At 38.2% G+C, this 27,402-nt stretch overlaps 1 long non-coding RNA gene across 4 annotated transcripts in view; it reads right to left on the bottom strand.

Moving 5' to 3' along the window:
* Nucleotides 1-7,983: 7,983 nt before the first annotated feature.
* Nucleotides 7,984-27,402, bottom strand: part of LOC121065433 — a 30,213-nt gene continuing 10,794 nt past the window's right edge. For 2 of the 4 annotated variants that reach the window (XR_005817058.1, XR_005817059.1), the window contains exons 3-8: nucleotides 24,759-24,971; nucleotides 23,326-23,417; nucleotides 20,803-20,903; nucleotides 17,721-17,793; nucleotides 9,991-10,198; nucleotides 7,984-8,745 (exon numbers count right to left, since the gene is read on the bottom strand). This is a non-coding gene — a long non-coding RNA (uncharacterized LOC121065433). Of the gene's footprint in view, nucleotides 8,746-9,990; nucleotides 10,199-17,720; nucleotides 17,794-20,802; nucleotides 20,904-23,325; nucleotides 23,418-24,225; nucleotides 24,368-24,758; nucleotides 24,972-27,402 lie in introns of all 4 variants that reach the window. The other 2 variants (XR_005817060.1, XR_005817061.1) reach the window with 2 other exon arrangements.

Consider the following 27,402-nt stretch of genomic DNA (forward strand, 5'->3'; position numbering starts at 1 on the left):
GCAGGACTTTGCCTTTTCCCTCATTGAAGTTAATGACATTCATGTTGGCCCATTTCCCCAGTCTGTCAAGGTACCTCTGAATGACAGCACAGCCATCTGGTGTATCAAACTCTCCTTCCAATTTCGTATCATCCACGGACTTGCTGAGGGTGCATTCTGCCCCATCATCCAGGTCATTAATAAAGATTAAGTGTATTGACACTAGTATTAAGGCCTGGGGTGCACCTCCACTGACTCCAGCTGGACTTTTGCTGCTGATCACAACATTTTAAGGGCAGCAATTCGGTTAGTTTTCTGTTCACCTTGCTCTACTTTTCTAGTCCATACTTCATCTGTTTTGCTATGAAAACATTATGGGAGAAAAAGTTGAAAGCCTCGATGAAAACGAGATAAAGATCTCTGCTCTCCCTTCACCCACTGCACTGGTCTTCATTGTAGAAGGCTATCAGGTTGGTCATTCATGACTTTCCCCTTCATAAATTCATGGTGACTATTCCTTGTAAAAATAGTCTTCTTGTCCTTCATACGTTTGGAAATGATTTCAGAATTATTTGCTGCATCTCCCTCCAAGTGTCTGAGGTGAGGTTGACCAGCCTGTAGTTCTCAAGATTTCTTGAAGCTAGGAGTGATACTGTCCTTGGGATCCTGTTCTGATCATCTTGATCATTCAAAGATAGTCAGGAGTAGCTTTACTGTTTTTAAGTATCAGGCTCATCTCCCTTCATTGGCTCCTCTGTCACCTGTGTCTAGAAGTTATCCTCAACACACTTTGGCAACCTCCTTGATTGATTTTGCCCTACTATGTTGTCCCTCAAGCAGATATAAGGTAGTTCATATCCTTCCAATGAGGTCAAACTGTTTTTTGTCGTCTCTGATGCTATGTAGGCTGTAGACCTCCTCCTGAACCAATTTAACTTGTTGACACACATCTTCCATCTTTACATACCTACTGCAGCCAAGGACAACATCTCCCCCAGCCTCATTGAGACATCCCTGCAACCCTGAACCTGCTGAATTTCATCTTCCCTCTGGAGTTCAGTTTAGGTTGATGCCAGAGGAGGTTGCTTGAGTTGTTGCCCTGTGGCAGGTCACCACAATTGCTCAGTACATGTACATTGTCCTCAACATTTTCCAGCCTCCTTCTGTATATACTTCTGCCCAGAATGATGGACTGCTGCATCTGCTGACTGCCTCTGTTAGCTGCACTCTGTCACACAGATGTGCAACAGATACATCACACAGGTATGCCTAAATCTCATGATTCGTAAGCCAGCTGGTACAGGACCTTCCAGAAGAGTCCCCAGAATTATAACAGATGCTCTCTTTAAGAGTACAGAAGCACTGCAGAAGTAGTTATTCTCCCTGGCATCTAACTACTAATTGTATTGTGTTTGAATCTCCAAGGACTAGACATTCAGATCCTCAACACATCCATTCAATGCATGAATGAATGCAGAGTTCATTGTGATGCACAATAAGTGCTAGTAAGCTGTCACCTGATGTTGGATTCACAATTGTTCGGATTTCTCTTTAGTTCTATCACTCTCTTCTAGTGTAATTCTATACTACTCTAAGTCCTATTCTAGCAGAGACGACAAATTAGTAATTATTAGCCACAGAGAGGAAGGATTTAAGGTTTTTAAGAAGCAAATTCTACTTTGAATTATGGCAAAGTGAGCATAATAAATTGAATACCACCATATTTAACAACCTGCACTCAACAAAGAATAAAGATAAGCTAAGAGCAGTGTCAAGATCAGAAATTCGGTTATTTCTTCTGTATTGTGTAATGTGAGACTCAAAAATAGATCTGCCAGAAATGATGTTTATACAAATTGAGTTGTCTCTATTTCCGTCTGTTATAAGATGTGTAAGTCTATAAAAGTTCCCCTCAAAAACTTGCAAGGAATTAAATGAACACAGAATATATGGGTTTGCTTAGATACTCTTTGCGTGTGTGCGGTTGCAGTCAATAATTCCATGTAATCTCTACTTCAGTAATCTCTGAATTTCTTGTAAAATCCTAAAAAACAGGAGGCTTTCAAGACTTACCAACAGTCTGTCACTGATCTGAGTAAAGACTCTGGATTCAGCAAGTTAAGTGGAAAGTGGTAAATATAGGAAGATACTTGGAAATAGCAGAAAATGAGGCCCAAGGACATAGGAAAATCTAATCCTAGGCAACGTCAAATGGGCCTAGAGATGCCTTGAATTGAACGCAGGGCTGACTCAGTGGTAAGCGGTACACCTTAGCAACACCAAAAGAGATATGAAGCCAGAAGTCTTTAAAGAAAACAGCCAGAAGTCTAGCCGTGAGAAGAAATGTGGAGAATGGTTCTGGAAAACATGGACCTGTGAGCTGAAAGAATCTTTGGATTAGTATTGTAGATAAGATAAAAAATTATTGGTTGTTTCAACTGTGCACATCCTTCACAAATAAGCAGAACTGTACCAAAGTGCCTGTGGTACTTTGGTACCTGACTAAATTACATTTTATTAAATTGAAATAAATCTGTTCTGCACAGACAATGAAAAACAGAATGAAGGAAATGAAGCATAAAAAAAAAAAAAAAATAAGACTTAAAAAAATAGCCTGTACTTCTAATATACAAGAGACTGATATGGAATTTTTTCAGAAGATAAATTTCAGTGAAGGAGAAAGGTGTGGAATATTTTCTCTGTGAAGAAGGTTGGGCAGACCAGGACTGTTCTGCTTGGATAACAGACCACAGAAACTGTAATAAAGGTTTATAAAAACACTGAATGACAAGAAAGTAGATAGGAATAACAGTTCATGGATTTTTCCAGTGCAAGAATTATCAAATAAAAGTAGTGTTTGGCAAGACCAAAGTACAGTAAAGGAAGAGATTCTTCATGCAAGACACTTCATGCAAGGCACATGCAAGCTGTGTGAATCCTTTTTAAAAGGTGTTGCAGGCAATAAGATTTTATGTTATGTGAAAAGTGATTAGAAATATTCCTGGAACAATTATCAAGGACTATTAATTACAGTTATGTGGCACATAACTGATCACAGTTTGTATTGGGACAGAAAATTTTGGTTAAAGTTTGCCCTTATACAAAAAAAATCCTTAAGCATCCTCTATTGACTACTCTCAGACAGAGGTTACTGGCCTAGAGAGAACTCTGGTTTTGTGTGGTCATTCTGATACTCTGAAGTTCCTCATCTGGATGAAGCAGAGCTGGAATTTTCACTTTGCAATGAGGCTGCTTGCAAACAGTGAACCCTAAGCTAACATGTGGCTCTGTGATTTTGAGCAGAAACACCATCCTGGAGTTGCAACACTCCTTCTGAAACTTGTTCATATATTCCCAGCATTATCTGATGAAAAGAATAATAAAAAAGAACACTTTGCTTTAAAATTCCCAACCAGCTCCTCTGTTATCCAATCCAAAACTCCACACTTTCCTGAGGTTTGCCTGCCAGAACCACAAAAGACATTGGCACGTTCCATATGCTCAGGCACCGGGAAAATCCAATACATATCTAAAGAAGACAGATTGCCTGTCCTTACTGCAATGATTTTAAGGCCCAGTGCCACAGGGGAGAGATACAAGACGGCCAGGAAAGACATCGTGAAAACAGACTGTGAGCATATAAATCACCAGTGCACTTCAGACATGGAAGCTAGAAAGATGATGTCTATTTTGAAGATTAACTACACTGCACATGCTAAGGCAGAGAAAAAAAATCTTTTGATATCAATAAAATACAGAATGCTATTGGGACAAGAAAGGAATCACCCTTCTGCCCCCACTAAAAAAAAAAAAAATTAAAAAAGGCTTAATTGAGGCAGGCACTGGAAAGGGTTATTTTTGCCCTGTGCTGAAATATAGCCTCCAGACCATAGCTGGGAGGAGGACTGGTGGACTTGCCTACAATGATTCAATCTAGTATGGAAAAAATATAGTTCTTATGATGATTTTCTAACACCAAAGAATTTGTCTTTTAATAAGCCCAGGGAACCTAGGTGTCTGGTGATTTCTTGTCATAAATCAGGAGCTCATTAAAAAGAAAAAAAAATATGAAAAGAAGGCAAAGATTCTGGCAGGAGTCTTGAGAAAACAATTGAAAAAGCATTTTTGAAGTTTCATTCATTTTGGTGCAATATGTGTAAAGGCCACAGCTCTGAGCAGTAGTAGTTCTGAAGTCTGCCAACTAGGAATCTAAAAGCTCCTGAACTTACAAAATTTTAGACCATGGATTCAGTTTTCTGCCTATGTCTGGATATTGCCTGCTCAGAGTGAAGCGCAAAGCTGTGGTTGTGGGAGGGAGGTACAGAAAGTCATGCTACCTGACCAACAGGAAATTCAAAGTGCATCAATTGTAAGAGTCCAAAGAGCTGTTGAAAAGTAAGATAAGGTTCAGAAGGGGATTACTGTGTCCTAAATGTGATATTTTTATTGAGAGGGCAGCGCTTAAATTACATTTTTATGAGCCAGTGTGGCATACCATCACTTTTTCATTTTACTGGGAAGCTTGCTGGGACTTCTCTGGTTCACAGCTGCAGAACGGATTAATTTATCCTCCCCTGAATGAGACCTTCAGTCCCACCGTAGCTTCTAACTTGGAAGCAGTGTACAAGACCAAAATACTTGCATCATCAAACAAAGTAGAAGAGAAATGGGAACAAAAATGGAAAGAACACTAAGACTTGATTCAGCAAAAACATTTATGTGCATGTTAGCCATAAGCGTCCCTGTTTAGTGAAGCACTAAAGTATGTCCTTGGGTTTAATTGAAGTTAATGCGATTTACGTGGGTCCTAAAGGTAATCACATGCTTCATTGCTTTGTTAAATCAGAATACAAATATTATAGGGCAAGGTTTATCCTCAAGGAATTCCAGGGTGTTATAAACCTATAAATCACTTTAAGGATATTTAGCATTAAAATGCATGAACAAAAGCACGCTAAGGGAAGTGCAGGTTGCATGAGAGCTGAGCCTCAGAATAGCACTTTGTTTAACAAGATATCTGAGACATAAGACCTGTTTAAGTGTAAAATCAGAAGTAACTACACTGAAGCCAAGGTCAATGCAGAGATCAATATTAAACCCCAGAGAAAGGGATTTTCTAAAAGCCTGGGGGAGGGGGGGGAGAAAAATGGAGAATAGGTCCCAGAGAACATGATAAATGATGATGGGTTAGGCAATATAGTTCAGCTTCCAAAAGCCAGGCTTAATCCTCACTCAGGAGTGAGTAGACATTGTGCCACATATTTAATCTATCCCTTAGAGAAAGTCAAAAGGATCAAAAGCATCACACAGATACTTAAAGGGAAAGGTCATATTCCCATTGAGGACTAATGACTATATCCCTTCCTGCAAGCATTGGGATTTCTTGTGAGGGAACTAAAACTGCAATGTTTCCAGCGTTAACTGGCTGTAGGGTGTCCACTGTCACATCAGCTTCTTGAACCCTTCCCCTTTACTCTAAACTGCCCTCATGCTGTGGGCTTGCAGCTCCCTGTGTTTCTCCTACAGCTTTTCCATACCTTTCAGCAAAGGGATTTCTTTAACAAAACCAAGCTCTGTGATCAGATCACCCGAAGCCACTGCAATGTCTCAAAACTACCAAAGCCTTTGTGGTTACAGAAGAATTGTAGAGAGCTGCTATAATTTAAGAGCAGGGATTTTTTTTCCACTGTAGTGGTTCAATGTGTGTTGTGTGCACACATGTGCTTCAGCACAGATGGAGATTCAAATGAATATCAGACCCTTTGGTGTGAGTTCAAATTTCCTGAAGGTGTTGGAATGTCTGTAAAACATCAGATGCCCTTTTGGTTGTTTTTTTATAAATACATTTTAATTCTCTGCTGATTTGACATTTCACTTTATTTAGGAAAAATGGGGGGGGGAAAAATGACAACATATTGAAAAAAGTTACTACGGAAAAAAAAGAAAAAGAAAAGGGAAGGAGACTTGTATGTCCCTGGCAGCTACCTGCCTTTCTTATACAAAGCACCTATGATTCTTCTACAACCACAAACAAGCCAGTTTTTCTTTGTGCTCTGTCCAGAAAGGAAGTTCAAAATATGTACATCTACTCCAAAGCTATTAATCTTTTTACAAGATTATTGAGGGGAGTAGAAAACCATTGTCATCTTTCCTAAAATAAATTTTCCCCAAAGCTTCGGGAATTCTTAAAGTAAGGTTTAAGATATTCTTTCTTTTTTCTCTCCTAACCCATTTACCTCCTAAAAATAGTTACTTTATTATGGATTGACTTTTGTATTAATTATATCTGTTTCTTCAGGAAAAAAAAAGAAAAAAGAAAAAAAAAAAGGAAAGGAAATCTTTCCCAGCCTTTTGCATTTAGAGCTATGCATAGCTGGATTTAGTTTCAGCTTGCTGCTGTCACCCCATAAGAGTGCACTTTGAAGGACAAAGGATGTGTTGCTGAAACAGTTTCTAAATGGTCAGTAATACCAAAATAAATAAATAAATAAATAAAAATTAAAAAATCCCTAAGACTTTAGATTTTCCAAAATGGTTTCAATTGCATATTGAAAATAACATAAGGCAAAATAGCAACAAAAATCAGAATCAGACCCCTAAACAAATGTCATCACTGCTTAGACTTCAGTGAGGGTGTTAATATTATCACAAAGTGAGGAAACCACAGAATTGTTGGGACCAAACACACGTTTCATGTGGAGAAAGTAGTACAAACAAACCAAAAACATACATCATTTTCCATGGAGCACAGAGAAGATCCATCTATTTATTCAACAAGCCTTAGGGATCCTCTCCTGTACAAACTATCTAACCTACTACAATACAACTTGCATCCCAAGGCTATTACAGCCTTCCATATGCCTGTAATTTATTAACTATCTCAGTTATGAGATTACAACTGGAATAATTCTGAGTGCTGTTAAGAAAGAGCTTGTTGTATAAAGTCTATTTAACTGTATTATGACAGTAAAATGGGAGAACCAACCTTATCCCATATAGTCTGCAATTCACACATCTGCAATTCTTTAAGTCATTTAAACTAAATTTAGGATACACAATTATTCTGCCTGGTTACGTGGCATGGGATACAGAAAATGCTATACCCTACAGTTGATCCATGCATGGTGAAAAACATGTACTTTTCAGTGCAATACACCATAGGGAACAGTGACACATAAAGTTCAAAAGGTATCCCAGAGAATGACAAATACCAGGGACTTCACATTAAGGCAGTAGAAAGCCACAGTAAGCAGTTTTGAATAATCTGTCTGGAAGGTATCCTCTTTCCCCCCTTCTGAATTTCAAGTGTTGATTTGTGACCTAAAGCTAAATAAAAAAATAGCATATCCTAGTGTGTATTTAATGCAGGAACATTATCTTGCCATCCCACAAATATTTTATATTTATGAACAAAGCAAGCCATAAAATTACTTATAATGTGGGGGAAAATAGAGATAGGCAGTTCGCTGATCTGTACTCTCAGAATTAGGATAGACCATTTCCTGGTATACACTCATCACTATAGGCAATTTACTCTTTACTGTATACTGATATCATATAGGATAAAAAAGCTAAAATGACAAATTTAGGTTATGTTATTACCACATTTGCCTGAATCATAACCATACTGTCAGATCTTCTTTAGGGCTGATCATAGGCAGCATTTTATAGGTATGTACAATGGCTGTATGCTTTTTTAAAAGACAAATATAGTTTGAGAAAAGGCAATGGAAAATCTACAAGTGACCTACCAAGGTGACTGAACAAATTTCACGGAAGTGAAAATTCAAGTCAATCATACTGTACACTTGGAAATTCCTGTTGTCCGTAGGGCCTCCCTATTTTCTTCAAGGTTTTCTTTCCTTTCCTTCCTTTCCTTCTTTCCTTTCCTTTCCTTCCTTTTTTTTTTTTTTCCTTTCCTTTTCCTTTTCCTTTCCTTTCCTTTCCTTCCTTTCCTTTAATTTCCTTTCCTTTCCTTTCCTTTCCTTTCCTTCCTCCTTTCCTTTTTCTTGTTTGTTTGTTTTTTCCCAGCTTTGGGACTACATTCCTAAACACACATCACTAAAACTTGTGTATTGAATACAACTACTTTTGTTAGAGTAACTTTTAACTGTGGTCATTCAACATTAGCAATTTGAGACACCTTACCTACTTTAACTTCAAATAGGTTTAATATAGTCTAGTTTTTCAACTGATCTAAAATAATTCCATTCCTATATTCTAATTGATGTACAAATTAATTTTTTGAAATGTCTCATACTTAAAACTTTGCAGGCAAGCCAGTGCTATACAACACCACACCTTTCCTTGAAGTTATTGCCATCTTTTTAGAAAGTTTATTTAAAAGAATATAACCCAAATATGTGCTTTTCTATGAAATGTACTTTTCAAGTTCGTTTTGCCAGAGAAAATACTTTTCCAAAATGGTATATTTCATTTGCTACCAAAGAGGACTGACTGTAACATAAAGCTAGTAGCTCCTTTAGAAGAAAGAGAAACAATTTGACACGGCAGGTCTGGTATCCTTCTGCAATATCAAATGAAGCCCTACATTTTCAAATTGATGCATGGGAATTTAACCACGTGGTGCCCATTAAAGTCAATGCCAGCTCTCATGGTTTATGAGGTCACCATAAGTCCTTGATGGAATTACACCCCTGTCCTGCATGGCTGATTCTCCTGTATCACAGACAGAGTCAGAAAGGCCCATAAAGTCAACAAAAGCATCTGCAGTCATTTCGGTCAGGTTTGGATCAAGTATTTCCACTGGAAAGAGAGAAGCAAGAGAGAAATAAGTTACTGAACAATTGTTAATTTAACAGCATGGCATGGATCCTGTGTTGATACATATTCCTGTATAGTAAGGGGGAAATAATGTCTTCCTGTGATCGTGCTGGAGGCATCTGATGGAAAAGAGAAACACTGGGGAATATTCCTTGGAAAAACAAAAGGACATCCTGTGAGAATGCAATTACAAAGTAATTCTTCAAGCATCCCTAACTGCTATCATATGACATATAAAATAGAGTATACTTGAAGAAAGTGTTCTGGGCTATTTGTGCATCACCTATTTTTAGAATATGCCATACTTGTGTACATCTGTCAATTTTGTGTTTACTGGACTGAATTAATACCCATCACACGCTAATAACATTCAGTTTCCAAAAGTGAAACAATCCCTTTTTTTTTCACAAAGACTTTGCAAGTTGTTGAAATTTAAAGCACTCTGTAATAAAAGTCTGTGGTTTATTGGTATCTTGATTTTATATTCTCTCAGATGGAATATGAACTTGCTTTAGCGATAAATTGATATATTGATTGAATACTTTCCAGTTTGTTAGGTTTCAGGTAGTGTCCTCTGGTTATATCACTAGAAGCACATGGACTTGATTTAGTCTCCTGGATATGTGTTTGTAAGATATAACCATTTTATTCAGAAAGTAGATGTATGTCAAGGCATATGATGATATTCAACATTAAAATAAGGACTAGCACATTTCTAGGAATTTGTGTGCATATCTGACATAGTCAGGATCTCATCAGAATATGAAATGTCCTAAACTAGTTAAGAATTTAGGGAGAAATTTGTATGCATACCCACATTAATTCATGCATACATACAAACAAAAGTCAGCAGACATGCTTATAGAAGGAGATTTGCACAGAGAAATAAATAATATCCGAGAAAGTAGCAAATATAGAAGCATAATGTCAGCAAGATTAAGGGAAACCACCTTGTATTTCCATGGATGCATGGTGTCTACAGGTTTCTGTAATCCAGGGCTATGTAAGTGAGTGAGTGGGGTACCCTGGCCAGCCAAAAACATGGATAGTGCAACACTTACATTACAGCAATTCGCAAGATCAGATCAAACCAAGAAGTAAAATAACTGGTGCTTTAGTACGGAAACAGAACTAGGAAATACAGACAGTCCAAGCTGTACTGCTTCTGAATTTAGGTGTCTTCATACTTACTGCCCCGTCTGTCTACAAGCTGGATAGGTCACCTACCAGATAAGTGTGAATTAACCATACAGGGAATGCAGAGCTGTATCAAATGAATTTCTGTAGCAGCTGTGGAGGCTATGGCAAGGTTTTAGGTCCTTTGAATAGCTGATCCCAGTGGTACCATGGCTTTTCATTTTCCGAGAGAATTCTTTTAACACAGGCTGGAGTATATTTTCTTCTGTCTTTTGTTTTGGTCTCTGTTATTACTATTCTTCAGAAAGAAAAAAAAAAAAAAAAACAAGAAAGTTCAGAGTAGGGCAACTTTTTCATTACAGAGGATTGAATCACCCAGTAAAGGACAAAGTTTACAGCAGGAATCTGTGAAGAAGCATTGTGTACCTATGTTCACATCCAAACCTTATGATATAGCCTGTAATATTTTATTTTTGCAGCCAGAATGCTTTTGCTTGCTTGTACTTAAATGAGCAGTCAGAGACACAGCTGGCCTGGGTCACTCCCCTTTCCCATCCTCTCTTCACCCTCTGAACATAAAGATTCAGCTAAATTTTACCGATGAAGACAACACTACAGGGAAGGAACAACATGCATTTTTCTTGTTGTACAGCTGAGTGGGACTATCAGGCTAATAAAAAAGTCCACGGCATCAACTTAAAAGGAGGAAAGGCAAGGGCTGGTGCTCTGGGTGGAACTGGGAGGGAGAAAGCCTGGTGTGTCAGGCTGTGGAGGGGGATGTTTCAGTCTTTGAGCTGGAGCCAATGCCAGTCACATACATGGTTTAAACAGCACTACCTCAAGAGTGTATGTTATTTCTGTAAAGTGTTTAACTTCTATCTGAGGGCATTTTGCATGAGCTGAGAGGAAAACTATCCTAAGTCCTTTTATAAACAGAGTAACTTAGGTAAGTATTTGACATGGATAAATAGAATTATTAGTTAGGAATTTGCAATCTCTCAGCTTACATCTATACTCCAATGCCCTGTTTCTGAGGAAGTATCACAACACCGATACAAACGTTGGAGTATTACAGACATGCGATCACAGAGCCCAGGCTTTTAATATGATTTATAGACTGTAAAGATTAAAATAAGTACATTGGGACTGTTGCTTAGACTAAACCTTCTAGTTCTTTTACCCTCACCATCTATAGGGGCTACTCCAATGATACCGTCACCAGGATTGCTGGCATGCTCACCCTTATAGAACTCCTCTTTTCTTTCCTGTCATCTTTAACAGGCTGAAGCAATGTAGCATCATTCAAACCCTCAACATTTCTTCATTGCTGCTTAGGGAAGAAACAGACCATCACTCACAAAAGCAGATGTGTGCTAGCTGTTGGCCAAACTGAGCTAGGAGTCTCTGAAGAAACTTAACCGAAACCAGTAAATAGGGAGTTAAATGAGTTATTATATTGTCTATCAGTAGGCAGCTGTTGTCCCGGCTGTGGAGAGCCACTAGAGGGAGATGCGATTATCACCTTCGGGATGCATTGCAACTGCAACGTATTACAAGTGCCAAGTGCACATGGGGCAAACGCTGCCATGTAGAGAACACAGAAACTGTTTTTTTTTTTTTTTTTTTTTTTCTTTTTAATGGACAGTTCTGCAGTAAATACAATATGGAAAGTGTTAGTAAATCTCAATGTGGAGGACAGATTGGTTGCCATTTAAATCGAAATGATTTCAGGATAAAATCCAACACTCAGCCAACACATTTTGGATGAGAATGCAGAAACTTTTGAAACTTATGAAAGCCATTGCTGAGGATATCACATTTAAAAGCTAATTAAAACAACCCCTTCCATGCAAAATCTTCAGGTTGCAAATGGAGTAGCTATTAGGAACACTTGCTAGGAATTCAGCAGAGATATAAAGGAAAAATGTCTTTGTAATTCACAAGTAAGGAAAAAATAGCTGAGGAAAGACCTTATTTTTCCTTCCATTATAAACCCATGTTTCTTTCTAAAATGTATCTACCTTTTCTTATCCAATAGTTTTAGATTAGAGTTATATTTCTTCTGCTTCAAATAATTGACACAATGAATGCATAAAAAACAGATTGATGTAATCTTTGAGATTAGGATCCTAGGGCTATAAAATAGGAAAAACTGAATTAATTCTTCAGTAAAATAATAATATTAATAATAACATAATTCAAAAAGTTATGATTTATAGGAGTAAAAGCAAGTTATGCTTTCCTGTTAAGTTATAATATGAATGGTAGCATTTTGAACTCTTGGCCTAAAATAGTTATATTGAGCTTTGATCCTTAGGACGTTAACAGACGGGAAGCAGAGGAGTGAAATGGGGTGAATTTAATAGTATCCAGAGATAGAATAATTAACTCTTCTGGTGCCTATTAGTTAGCAGCTAGGGTCCAGAGGAAAAGGATTTAGAAAAATAAAACCAGGAAGGGAGAAGAGGCATTTTAGAGTATTCTTAGGTACATAAGTTATTGGAGAAAAAACAATGACATCCTTCCTTAATATGAGTCATGTAATGAAGGCCAAGTTTGCCTTCTTTATCATCCACCAAAGACGGTAACTGCAAATTGGATGAAAGGTTGCAGGCCACTAGTTACTGTCATTGTTCTTTTCTGAGCTTTTATACCCCTCTTACATGGTAAGCTTTTCAGTCAATTTACTGATTTCACAATATACACATTAGTGCATGGGATAACAAGACTTCCTATGAGTTATGAGTGCTACAGATGCTCACCTTGCTTTCTAGCTTTCCTTTTTAACTTGATATCAGGTCTTATTTTGTTAACACATAGACTAGATCTGTGAAAGTTGGTCAGTTGGTCTTAGCACTTTTATACTCCCTGATTTACTTCTAAGTGTCTGCATCAGATCATACTGCTCAATGTAGCATGTCTTCCTTGTTAATAACAACAACCCGAACTCAGGCTGTTTGTAAAAGCCTTTGTGTCTTTGTGTGGTATTAAGACCTCTCTAGGAAGGACTCAAAGTAGCTTTTTTGTCAAATAGAAATAGATGGGTTGGAAAGAGTATGTCGTCCACACCACAGATAGGCTCAAACCACAAGGAGTCTGTGCTCTTGTCTATCTTCCTGTTTAACTGCTATGTTATGCATTCAATGGTCTATTCCTACAAACAAAAAAACCACAGAGGTATCAGAAAACAACAGACAGGACATGTTCCATGGCTAATACAAAGGCTGTAGACTGAGAGGTAAAATAAAATGATTCCACGAATGCTGGAGAGATGTCCTTTACATCAAAAGAAGAATTTCATTTTTCAAAGGCTAAGACGTCAGTGCAGGTGACTACAACTTTCAAAGTGTAGTTATTAACCCACTTCACTAAAGCTATGCAAAAACTCAGAAAGATGTACTTCATATGATTATGTATTATACTCCAAAGAGGAAAGAAAGGAAGGAAGGAAGGAAGGAAGGAAGGAAGGAAGGAAGGAAGGAAGGAAGGAAGGAAGGAAGGAAGAAGAAATCTCCCCGGTCTTTCTGCAAATGCATACAATAGAAGTCATTGAAAAGCCTCTCAGAATCTTGCAGTACTGGACAGTAAATCAATGTAATCTGCATTTCTGCAGTAGCAGGAAACTTTCCAAATGATCGCTATAAATGGAGCACATGTTTTACGTATAGGTTATTTTTGGCAGTCCATCAAACCCCTTTGATCTGTAGACAGTGGGGTTTCATCCAGGCAGCAGGACAAGAATAAAAGGCCCATATTCTGCCTGTGCCAAGATCCACTCAGAGCAGGAGATGGGGAGCCGGTTATGGTCACAAAACTCGGCGGCTGCTCCTGTGTCAGCCTGAGACACAGCAGAACTTAGATAAGCTTATGCAGTTCAAGTAGATCCTAACTAATCCCAGCTTATTTCAGTCCCCGAGATGTGCCCGTTAAGAACCAAAAGTGCTCTGTTCTGCTTCTGTGGATCTCTCCATCACTCCCTGTGCCAGCAGAGGGAGAAGAATTGGCACAAGAGCTTTTTATGCCACCTTGCACGGGCTGGAAGTCTCCCTACAAAGGGAGAAACCCCTGGGGCCATTTAAGCCAGTGCTCTGCACCACCTGCACAATACAAAGTGACAGAAACCAGTGGAGAGAGCCTGGCCCATGAGCCCTTGAAATGGAAAAAGGCAGATGATAGGGGAGAAAAAAAAAAAAAAAAAAAAAAAGGAAAGCAAGGCAAAACAGGCAGAACAGGAGGATTAGAAAAAAAAAAAAAAAAAAAAAAAAAAGATTATGTATGTATATATATAAAATGGAGCAGATCAGTTCCTGACTGCAACAGAGCTAAGCTTCAAAAGACCAATGAAGCCCTCAGTGGTGCTGACCAGGACAGAGCATGGAATGCATGAGCGTCCTCCCTCTGCTCTGGTTCCTCACCAAAGACGATGTCAAGATTCATGTCTCCTTTTCTGAACAGTTCTGGGAGTTTAAACTCCCAGATCTCAGTCTGTTACAGACCCTGTACAAAGGAGAGAGCAGCAAAGAGAAGTATTTTGCCACGTGTGAATAATGCACTATGGGACATGAGTAACCAATATTCATGATTCTGGTGCTTTCAAAGTTGATCCTGACAATAGGGAGAAGCCAGTGTTGGCAAAAAGAATTACAAATATATAATTTGCGCACTACAGTCTCTTTTTTTTAATCTGAAATTCATTACACTCCTGGTATATATAAAATACACTTTCATTAGCCCGTCATCAAAGCACACAAATCTTAAAACCCCTCTGCTGTTCTGAGTGACATATTTCAGGAATAACTACTCAGAAATAACTGCTGTAGATGTGTCTGGCTGCTGAACATGAAAGTATGGGTGCTGCTGACTGCCTGGCAGCTGGCCCAGCATTTAACCCTGCTGTTTTAAAATGTCGTAAAATAAGCACAATTTAATCTTTTGAAACCTTTTGGTCAGTGACTGTGATTTCCGCAAAAATGACTTCAAAGGAAAGACAGGCACCTTTGTTGATGCCTTTTTAAGCAGTCATGAGTTCCAAATTATTTTAAAAAAGGGAAGCAGAAACCTCAAAGTGTGTAACACCTCCTCAGGATTAGATGCTGAAGCGATATGTAAACTGGGCTGTAAAAATCGATCCTCCACTAGCAACGTGGCTCAGAATGATATAATTAAAAGATAATGTCAATGGAAAAAGAATATCATCATAGACTAATAGGCTCCTCCTGACACATAAATGCCTCAGCAAAGCCCCTTTTAATGAAAAAATACCACTAAGAAGCCAAGTCATTTTTTTTCAAAGCAGGATGTGTTGAAAATCTTCTATTTCTGTTGCTATATGTCTATTTTGCCAAATGTCTGACACAGAGTTAACGCTTCTACCTTGCAGTGTTCATACAATGCACAGCATTTGTCTGTGCCTTGAATGTACTGTGTTCTACCTCTATAAAAGTACAGCCTACTTTTGCAAATAGTGTTCCTTTTTGTTAATAAGTTTCAATCTTAATATAGACTGAAGGTTTTCTTTCTGAACTTTATGGAGAAAAAAAAAAAATCCAGATTTAGTCATTTGACACAGATTCCATTCAAACTGATGGAGGGAATGTGGGCATAAGAGAGAAAAAGAGGCATGTGAAGATACCTTGAAAAATTAAATGTATTTGCAATTTAGATTGAATCTCTCTTTAAAAAAATAATTAAAAAAAAGGCTTTCTTCTCTGATTTGTTTTGGAAGCAATGCCTCTAGGCATTTTACTATTAAAAGATAGTGATATGAAGAACATTTGATCCGTCAGTGTGTGCGAGGATGCTCTAAAAACATCTACCAGATGTGGTCCTCAAAAGTCCCAGGCGTCTTCTGCTTAGTTCCTGGCTTTAGACCAGTCTGAGGAAAGACATAACTGATGAGCTGCTCAGACCAGGCTGATCTGGACACGATTTGGACAACTACTGTCACCTACAGAACTTAAAAATTGAAAAGGGAGGTGCCTTGCAAGACTAGGCGCCTCCAGGATTAGGCAGCAGCCAAGCATGGGTTTCTGGAGAGCACTTTTGGAGACTGTTCCACCTACATCCTGCCTTAGGTGCCTAAGTCCTTTACTGGAGCTAGCCAGAAAGCCTGGATTGCCATTGAAGTCAAAAGAAGGATTTACATTAACTTAAGTGGATTGGTTCAGGCCTTAAAATGAGAACCATGTGTGCATCCTTATGAAGAATCTGGTCCCTTCTGTTTATGTATTGTGACTTCTTGCTATATTGAACCATTCACATGCACTAATCCACAAATACTATGCCAAAAGAAGTTTCAGAGAGTAAGAAAGTTTTGGACTTTCGTGTCCTAGCCTATGCTGTTCTCAGTGGTTGTGGTAGCATAGCAGTCACCCTGGCTAACAGGCCAGTCAAGCCACATATGCCACTCAGGTCATACATAACCCTAATTGTATTACTCATTTGGCTCATCAGTACTTTTCCATGGAGCTGAAGGAAAGGAGGGCATATGGAATAGAGAGCAGGAAAACTAATGAATAGAAAATAAACTTTCAGGGTTCTGGCAATGTTTTCACATCCATTTTTTGCTCCACTCCCCTGAGGTCACAAAAGCAAATGGCATATTCATTTCCTTCCATCTGTGCTATTCTGAACAGCAAATGGGAACTAATATCTAAACTTTCCTAATAAGTAGGAGTGGGAGGAGAGCTGGGTAATAATTAGCTACTGGCTAGCGATGCCTTATAGATTATGTGACTCTCAGAGAGACGTTCATTGTAGACATATTTTTCTCCTTCCTTTTCCCATTTTGCAGCACTATGACCCTTTAAATTAAAAAAATGCCCCTATTCTACACATCCCACATGAAGCGCAGGAGCAGACCTGCGCAGAGCCAGACCAGCGCTGTCCCGTTTTACTATAAAATGCCTGCAATCGCTTGCAAACACCGGGCTGGGGTGGCTTGCCAGGAAGCACTGGTGGTGTGGGATGCGTGGTGATGGTCCCCCTTCTCAGGGGAGCCACCTCAGCCCCAGCTGCAGCTGCCTCCCCCCCGGCTGGCTCGGCAGGAGGGGCGGCTGGCAAGGCCTCCCTGCCGCTGTGCCGGCCCAGCAGCTCGCTCCCCCTACCCCAGGCTGCAGAAACCAGAATTTAGTGACCTGGTGATGCAGCAAATAAAAAATGAATGGAGCTGGAGAGCTTTCTGCAGAGGGCTGTGGGCCATGCTTCCCCAAGTGGAGGAGAGGAAAAGCGCTCCCGTAGGCGTCTGGCTGGCTGGGTTCCTGTCAGAATAATGATTTCAATGTTACCGTGATTTCACCAAGTGGCATGCTGGGGCACCTAGGGTCTTGGTAGGCAATTTTTTACAGCCATGAATGTAGATAAGGCATTTATTTAAATTAAGCCCCTCTTAAACAGAGAAAATATAAGCTAAGATGCCACATGCATCGCCTCTTGAGTTTGTGCAGTAGCAACAGGACAGGCCCTGCACTAGACTGGGACAGCACTGGCCAAAATTTTCATTTTAAAATGGGGCTCAGGCACAACAATTCTGCCACTGATGTGGTTAACCTTTAGCAAGGCAGCTAAATACTTTGGTTCCCAGTCTGTAAAATGGGTGTAACAATCATGCCCTAAATACATGGACTTGAAATGATGCCTACATGATTTGAAAGTATACGCTGAGCTGGAAGCAGATTTCTGCATCTGCACAATTATGAGGGAAGAAAAAAAAAAAAAAAAAAAAAAAAAACTTGAAATCCTGAAATATTTCTGTAACTAAAAGTCTTCTAAGAAGCATTGTACTTATCTCATCTTGAAAGATTTCATGTGAGACTATTTACATTTTTTAATGCTTCTGTTTTTGTTTTCCAAAATATGAAGTAATTCCAAGCCAGAGAACCAGGACAGGATACTCTATTTTAAAGAGAACAGAAATAGAGAGTTTTGGTCAATGACAAATTCTTCCAGAGTTTTCATGTAAAAAAAAAAATGCACCCCAACCCTTTTCTGTGGGAAGTTTCATTTTCAACAAACTGGCATTTCTACAAAGATCCATTTCATTAAAGGTTTTCTACCTGTCTGGATCCAGTAGTACTACTTTGCACCTGGGCACTGCCGAACCTCTGCGAGCTTTACTCAGTGAGCTGAGGTCAAGTAGGAGGTTCCTTTTGGCTCTATGAGTTTCTGTCTGATCCCTAGGAAACAGCAACATACCACTATGGAAGAGCCTGCCTGAGTTTAAAACAAGGGTGGTTCCCGCCTTAGGCTAGGCCACTTTTTTTTTTTTTTTTTTTTCATTTTAAAAACATTTCCCCTTTAGTTTCATGGTAAAAGGTATTTTCAATATTTTACAAGAAATACTGAATGTCCTTATTAGCTTTAGGCCATAAATGCCACAAAACAGATTTAAAAACTGGAATAAACCCAACATAAATGCTTACTATTGGTGAATATAAGGGCATACAAAACAGGGCAGTAAAGTCACTATACAATATCAGGAAAACCATTAAAAATATCTGGAAAAGCATCAAGATGGCTGGCCTCTTTAGTTTTAGCACAAAAATTGAGCCTTATTTCTAAATATTTTCCCTAGTGGGAAATAACAGCTTGAAAAATCCCAGATGTATTCATTTGTAACATTTTGCTGCTTGCAACATATAGGCATGGAAAAATTATTGAAGGTTTCAATTCTGGACTTGTATTTTAAAAATGTCAAGCTTTTGAAAAACAGCATCATTTTTCCTTAAAAGCTATTCATTTACCTGGAATGTTGGCCAGCAGGCCTACATTATGGACTTGGTTTAGTTAAGATTGAAAAACTGCCCAAAGGCAAAGAAGAACTAGGCAATTTTTTGTGGCTCAGACTATATACTAGCACAAAATACAGCTGAGTTGATTTTCGCACTGGCATATAAAAGATTTTTGCAAGTATAGGATCTTAAAAGTGATCAAAAGCTATATGAGGATTTTAAAAGGCTCAAGGGTTGTTTTTTTTTGTTGTTGTTTTTATTTCCTGTTGTTCTCACAACCAAAATCCTGAGGTACACACAATTAGAAAGCCCTTGTTAACTGGCTACTGAAAACAATAAAATCTCAGCCCATAAGTAATAATTTCCAAAGAAGAGCAGATGAAAGTATGTTTCTGTTTGGTCTACAACACAAGTTGTTTACTAAAATGTTCCCATTTTGGGTATATATATATATTAAAAAAAAAAAAAAAACACTGCACACACTCATAGCTGGAGGAAGTTGTCTTGCTAAAGGAATCACAGCTTTCATTTGTATCGTACAATCTAGACCACCACCTTGAAAAGCCATTTTTCTGGATAGTATTTACAGCCCAGTGTTTTCTGTGTTTTCTGTGACCCATTTTCTATGATATACAGTAAAAGATGTTAGCCCAATATAGCTGGCTATAAATCACCTTAACAGGTTGGACTTATCTTTTTTTTTTTACTTTTTTTTTTGTTTGTTTGTTTGGTTTGGTTTTTTTTTTGTTGTTGTTTTGTTTTTCCTTCTGTGTCTATGGAGTCCCTTTTCTGGGGAAAACTTGGGAAAAAAAGAAGAAGAATCAGTGGAAACTCAGGGAATTAAATTATTACAGAGCCAAAGAAGATATGGATGTGTGAACAGGTATAGTGAACAAACCAGTGCACATCAACCCCATAGCGCTAGGTGAAATGCCTGTACTCTTGAAGGAGTAACCAGTACAAAAAGCCAAGTGTGTGTTGAACTAGCCAGCTCCAGAAACAGATAGACTTGCTGTGTCAATGTGATACTCTAGGTTCATTTTGGACATAGTGCCATATGGCCAGAGCTCCACTGTTTCACATAAGTATCTTTGCACAGTGCCACTGTCCCACCAGCTTGCCTAGATCCTGCCTGAGAAAGCCCCAGTGCAAAGACCCTGAACAATGCAGAGCATCTACATCTGTAAGGAGCATGGTGAACCAGGGCCAGATGGTCTATCCTGCTCCCACAGGAATCATTGCTGAAACCTCTGGTTTTCTGTTTGAGAAGAATTAAGTCTTTAGAGAGTACCATATAGGGTACTCTTCAGGAAGTGATTACACTACTTGGCTGACAAAATTCGGCTGGCTGGTTATTCCATGAAAAGTGGTCCTTTTCCTTCTGGGACAGCATCTGCTGTTACATTTGTACTCTTCCTCAAATGCAGACATTCCGACAACCTGAGCTTCACTAGAATGACTCAGAGAGTTCATGGGCTTTTGGCTCATGTCAGCTTTCCTCTGACAGAAAGAATGCCCAGGGCACATCATACTGGAATATGGTCCATGTGCTGGTAGGAAGTGCTATAAGTGGTGTTCTTGTCTTTCTTCTTTGCTAGATCTAATACCTCCTTAATGACAGTAAAAAAGCTATTTCTTGGATTCCTCACACTGCCCTCTGCATCAGTGAGGAATTAGTAGCTACTCTGTAGCTCAGCAGTACTAGTAGCTGCTGGTAACAGTGGTTCAGCCATACCTATTTCTTGCCCACATGCTTCAAGAAAGATTTGAATTGGCCAGTCAGTCAAAGTGGGAAGAGTAAGATCAGGGACAGAGCTCCTGTACCCGTAGTACTGAATTATATCTAGAATATATACAAAAGCAGGGACTTTTGACATTTCTTCTAAGAGCTTTTCCTCTTCCTTTACAGGACCACAATCTTCTCTCTCTCAAGAAGAAAGTGTGAAGAAGACATACTGATGTTTTATGCTCTTGAACTCTCCACCAGCATACAGCCAGATAGGGAAAGAATGCTGAAAAAAAAAATAATACAGACTGGCAGAGAAGTCCTATGTGATGCCCAGGACAACAATCAGGCTGCACAACTGAGATGTGTAAAAAAGATGGGTGCCCATGGCTCCCAGCTGCAGGTAATTAGCATATCTGAAAAGTCAGATCAATAAATATGCCTTACTGCAATTTAAAGAAAGGGAATTTGTGTAGACATCATTGTTGTCCCCCTGCAGACCAGTTGCAGATGTCTTGGCAGGTCAGGAGAAATCAGATATGCGGCCTCTGGTTATATGCTAAGTATAACTTGTTTTACTTACACAAACAAATAAATCTTGGAACAGAGATAATCAAACAACATGCTAGCAACTCCCTTGTTCAGGAATCTCAGCTCATCACTAACACCAGAATTACAAGAAACAATTCCACCTGAAGAGCAGATTTTAATATGAGATATAGACTAATAGCAGACTTGCCTTCTGATAACGCAGCTCCCTCTCCACACAACTGTGTATAAACCAAATTTAAAAAAAAATAGTATGTCTTCCCATTAATTAATATTTATCTGCATGTTTAAATTAAAAATAAAAAATAAAAATAAAATAACAAGTCTGGAAGACTGAAATGGCACCACCTGGTGACACCTACCACACAGTATGAATGGCTGTATGTTAGCACACATAAAGTTACTTTTGTTGTTTGAAGTTTTGTTGAGCAGCCTGGTGTATGACCATAAAACATTTTAAGAGAAAAATCTTAATTATCTTAATTAGCCAATGCTTTTTTTTTTTTTTTTTTTCCCATTCTGTTGTAGTAGCTTGCTCTAAGGACAATTGTAGATAGGTGCGTGGATTCAGATACTTCATTCAAAAATTACCAGAGTAAATCAAGTTGTATATGAGACTCACCTCACTCTAATTTATAGTTCAGCTCAGACCATTGAACTTGCAAGTAAAATTTATGGGGGAAGAGCAATAAATTAAATGGGATAGAAACATAATTTTAGTCCTCCAGTTACTTGTACAGTTCGATTTAGCACATAAAAAATTGAGTATAATACTAACTTGTTAATAAAATGTGCACAGCGCTGACATGTAAAAACAGTTTTATAATTGGTTGGTCCACTCTGTTAGCCTTGTTGACAACACTAAATTTTCAAAACCTTATGTTGGTAACATTGAGCTAACATTATAAATGCAGAAAGCTCATAAATGCATACAACAGAAATTCATTTGGCCTTTGATTTTTTGGGGGGTGTCTTTAAAGTGAAAACTGTAAAATTACCACATAATAAAAGCCAGTATGCTGAACACTAATTGCCCATTTATAAAAAGCTCTTTCCCTCCAATCACATAGGTGTGAGGCATAAACTTCTTGGGATTTACAGCGCTGCAATTTATACTTTCAATCCTGTTTCTCTCTACTGCATTTCATCTTAAGCTTATAAAAGAAGAGCTGGATTTTATTAATCTGCATCAGCATTCATTGGACATTAAATCTACGAAGATCCCTACAGGGTTTTAATTGTGGCTGAATTGCCAACAATAATTGGGCCTCTTACTAACCACGGAGAGCAGCCCACCCTCGCTGCTGGGCACGACTGCTAGCTCCAACACCAGCCACGATAGCCCACTTTGTCAGCTGCCCGAAGGGAAGTTGTCAAGTCTGGGACCCTGCTGCTTTATTCCTATAACTATGTTTTAGAAACACCTCACAAGTGGAATTGTGGTTGCCTCATCCAGAAAATGTGGAAAGGATTAATGTGGCATGTAAAACAAATCACTCCTGAGCTCAGCTGAGAAAGTGGGTATTAAAAGCACTCCAGTCAAAAGAGCTTTAGTGAAAGGGTCATGGTGATATACAGTCAGCACATGTTGGGCTGGTAAAGCTGCAGGGTGTTTGGAAATGGTAATGGTCCATGGGTGTAAATTCTTTCAAGACCTCTTAAAGGCACATGTGTTTTGAGCATGTTCTCCAAACAAGGACCTGTTATAGGTTAGATTCACTGGAGCTTTTAAACTTTATTGATTGGTTTGTGGTATGCCAGGTTCGCTTACTGTTTTTTTTTTTTTTTTTTTTTTTTTTTTTTTTTTAATGCTGTTGATAAACACAGGAAAAGATTCTGGTTTAATCTAAATCTTATAAATCTATAAACTACGTGGTATGTAGCTTTATTGTAACATATTTCAGAATGTGTTATTTTTTTTTTTTATGCCAGCAATCATTTTCTTCACAAGAGTTAAGGGTCTATCAACATTTCTTTTATGGATGCAGGTTGGTTTAAGCGTCTTTACTTTTCAGTTTAAAAAGTCAGACCCTTAACTTTGACATACCATTTAGTGTGCCTTTATATATGTTTAACATTTGTAACATAATATTTCCTAAAGTTATTAAAAGATGTCTCATGGCAGCTTCTCTTGTAAAGCTGGGAAGACTTACAGTACTTAGCGAAAGCTTTATTTTACAAGTTGCACTATTCCTTGTTCTTTTTTTCATTAGGAGTTTCACTGTGATTTAGAATGAAGAATAAAAATGTGATAACATGTATGTCACATGTAGCCCTTTTCTGCCTAAAGAATCACCACCACAAGATAGAAATATCTAGGAATGGATTTTAAGCAGTGACTTGCCTTGACTTCAGTCAGAAACCTGAGGGTTCAGTAATTTTATAAATTAGGCCTTCTGTGCAGGGATCACTTCACTTAACTTTGACATGGAGCCATTTCAGAGAATCACGTGTCAGGTGCTGAGCAAAACACAGCCACAGTTTTAAACAGACTGAGTAGCTGAGAAGAGGAACTGGAAAAAAAAAAAAGAAAAAAAAATGCATCTAGTTGCTATAGTACTTGCCATGATATAATTAAATTTACTAATAATTGCTTCCAACACACACCATTTAGATGAGAATGCATCCCTGCAGCAAGTGGACTGCATTCAATTCTAGGGAAGCTTGCGAGAGCTTTGGCTGAAATGCCAGTATTTTAGGATTTGGTCAGCAATATGCAGCTTTGGTTACACACACTAGGGATTGGGGGTTTTCAGTCTTTTTTCTGTTTGTTTTTACACAAGGCCACTGTTAATTATTTTGTGCGGTCATTTAACCTATGTTCACTATAACAGACTTGAAAGCAGAAGCACAGATTGCAGATACATGATGTGGTAGGTGAAAACATTTGTTCTGAATAATTATATTTAATTGGAATCGTATTTAAAAACACTGAAGAGCTGTTTTCTCACAAACCCAGGACTGTTATGAACAGAGACCACAGTTAAATGATCAAAAACGTACTTAGTCAAGTTAAAACAAATAAATAAAATAATGTGTGACCCTGGAAAAGTTTGGGTTCTATGTAGGTTCTGGTTCAGTGCTTCTGACTTTGGCTCCAGCTACAACCATGACTACAAATATTTTTTCACAGGCTTCAGCAATGACACCATTTGTTACTTTTGCTTAGTACAGCACTGGTGATAGTCAAGATCAATCGTTCTCCTGCAACATTTCCACCATGCAATGAAGTTCCAGCCATAAAGCAAAGGGACACACGGTAGATATGATGTCACTGTCTGGCATCTTTATGAAAATTGGAAAGCTTTGCCAATACTGAACTTCAAAATTAAGTTTCCTGTCCTCTTCAGGAAGGTGAAATGCAATGCGCCTGCAACCTATCTTGAAACAGATGTCCTGTAGCTACTTAGGTAAACAGCTGAGGTAACTGGCCAAGACACATTTTTGCAAAGAGATACACAGTCTAAAAAGACAAAAAGAAAAAAAAAAGTTAATAGTAGACATGGATTGTTGTAATGTCATTGTTCCACATTGCAATAACGTTCAGGAAACTGGACAACTCTATAATCTGTAAACCAAATTACTGGTGTTCTGCCCAAACATTTTAAAATCCAAACACCTACAAGGAGCAGCCAAATACGCTGAACAAAAGACTAGTCCTGAACAAAAGAGTTTTTTCCTTAAAAACAAAACAAACAAAAGCATTAAATTTGAGGCTTAGGAAATATTTTAATTAGACTTTCTAGGCTACACATATGAACAAAAGCAATTTTTTTTTCTCCCCAAGAGTACACAGTTGCTCTGTTAAACCAAGTAAACATATTTCTACGCTTTGGAAAAAAGACACTGCTTACCTTTCATTTCAATTCTCATGTTATAACAAAATTAGTCTTGTTAGCCTTCTTTAAAACCTCAAATCATATGTTTTGCTGAAATACTGAGATTGTTTTAAGTTAAAGTCTTAATTTAGTCTCCTGGATGTAGAGTTTTGTTTAATTTTGAGAACATTCTGCTGTTTCAGGTCTAGAACTGTAGATTCAGAATCAAAGATGATCATCAACACAAATCTGCAAGATAAGACAAATTTGGAGGATATACTAGACTTAAAAAAGAAGAATATTGCAGAAGCTCTTCTTTTGTTGTATCCTTTTTCAGACAGTTAGGCTATAACAGTTTAGTTTTAACTTACTATAATTAATTTAAAACCCCAACTTTCCTTTCTGTTAGAAGACAATCCTGAAAATATCCACTAAATTTATATAAATAGTAAATAGTTTTAATAGAAAGCCACTGGTTTATGTCCTGAAGATGATCTCTCTCTTATCCAGAATCAAAATTTTCATTCTACTACGGCAATAACCAAAAAGTATTCTCATAAGAACAAGGCGATTGGGTTTTATCAGACACTTCACTGTCTGAAAAAGTTAGTTTTGGACAGTTCTGTTCATCAAAACAGAAGAGGTACAGGACTAACAAGTTCTTTGTACAGCTCCTTACTCAACTGTTCCACCACTCTCAGGAAAAAAAAACAGTTTTGTGGAGTACAGTGCGGTCTATAGCACGATGGTCTCCCCGGAATTACTTTTCTTCTTACTCTGTGGAATTTCCTTGAGGAGGTATGCTAGGAGAAACATGAACATTAAGAAATGGTACAAAAAAGAAAATCCCGGTACAAAAAAGACAGGGAACTCCTGGAAAGAGTCCAGCGGAGGGCCACAAAGACCATACGGGGCCCGGAGCATCTTCCCTATGAGGAAAGACTGCGAGACCTGGGTCTGTTCAGCCTGGAGAAGAGAAGACTGAGAGGAGATCTTATCAATGTGTATAAATACCTGAGGTGTGGGAGACAGAGGGATTTGGCCAACCTCTTCTCAGTGGTTTGTGGGGATAGGACAAGGGGCAATGGCCACAAGATAGAGCACAGGAAGTTCCGCACCAGCATGCGAAAGAACTTCTTCACAGTGAGGGTGACAGAGCACTGGAACAGGCTGCCCAGGGAGGTTGTGGAGTCTCCCTCTCTGGAGATATTCAAGGCACATCTGGACGCCTACCTGGGCAGCCTGCTCTAAGGAGCCTGCTCTGGCAGGGGGGTTGGACTCGATGATCTTCCGAGGTCCCTTCCAACCCCTTTGATTCTGTGATTCTGTGAAAAGGAGTATCACTTGCTTTGAAAATCAGATAAATGTCAGGTTTTCTAACAACAGCATTCAGTGAGCTTACACTCTCCTAAACAGGAAATTAGGTAAGAAAACAAAAAAGAACAAATAAATAAATAAATAAACAAATAAATAAATTTTCCCTCTCAAGTTAGGAAAAAAGTGGGGCTTGTTTTCATCTGTATCTGATGAGCTCCATCCAGCTTGTTCAACAAGGCTTTAACATGGACAGATAAAGTGTCAAAGCTGAATTTTTGGTAGGCCTGTAAGCAGAAATGAGTGATACTGGGGAAAAAGGAAAGAATAAAATAAAGCAGGGAGCATAAAAAACAAGAAAAAAAAAGAAGTTGTAGTTGGATAAAAAAGGAAGAAATCTTTAGTAAAAATTCTTCTGATTAAATCATTTACATTTTGAAAATGGCATACTAGGAAAAAAAAAACATCTATTCTGTGTGATAATTTTATCTTAAAAATATCAAAATGTCATTTCATTAAGGCCTGGTGCTTCACTTGAAACAGATGATAGGGAAAAAAAAAAAAAAAAGAATATTTTATACATTCTATTCCTTTGAATTTCAAATGTAAGGTTTTTTTTTTTGTTGTTTGTTTTAAATTTCTGCTTCTTTCTCACATTTTCCAAGTTAACAGACATAGGAATAAAATGGTAAACACTCTGAAGTGGCAGGGAGGACTTCATCTGAAACTAAAAATATCCTATATTCAGCAAACAACACACTTTTTCCCCATAAAGTTAAAAAACCATTTTGTCTCCTGGAAAACGTGAAAAAATGGCAAAATTCATATGATTTGAGATGATGCAAAATGCATAGCTTGTCTTACATTTTCCACTGATGGTGTAGGACTGTCCATAAACCTGCCATTTCATGAGGGGCATGAACACCGGCTGGTGACCCCATTCAAAGCAGAAGAGGAGAAAAGCAGGCAAGAAGGAGTCATACCTCCACTTTCTTCTTTCTGCTTTTGCTCGTAAGCAGCTGCCAGTGCTCACTTATTTTCTGTGGTTTTTTCCACACTTTCCATGCACTTGCCACATTATGCCCACAAAATCTTCACTGTATTTCTCTACAGAAAGTGCTACATGAAGGTCATTCATGAGCACACATCACTTTAGAAATGGAGTCTGATCATATATATACACGTGTATTTGCAAGTGTGTATGTGTTAAAAACATTTATTGGAGTTTTTCTGTGGCACTACTGCTTTGTTATTCACTATATTCTGTATATATTATATACCTGTATTCTGCTATTCACATGCTAAATGCATCAATACTGAAAAAATTTAAAAAGTTATTTTCTACCTCCTATTGGCTATAGATTTT

Source organism: Cygnus olor, chromosome 2 (assembly GCF_009769625.2).
Source record: "Cygnus olor isolate bCygOlo1 chromosome 2, bCygOlo1.pri.v2, whole genome shotgun sequence".
Lineage (NCBI taxonomy): Eukaryota > Metazoa > Chordata > Aves > Anseriformes > Anatidae > Cygnus > Cygnus olor.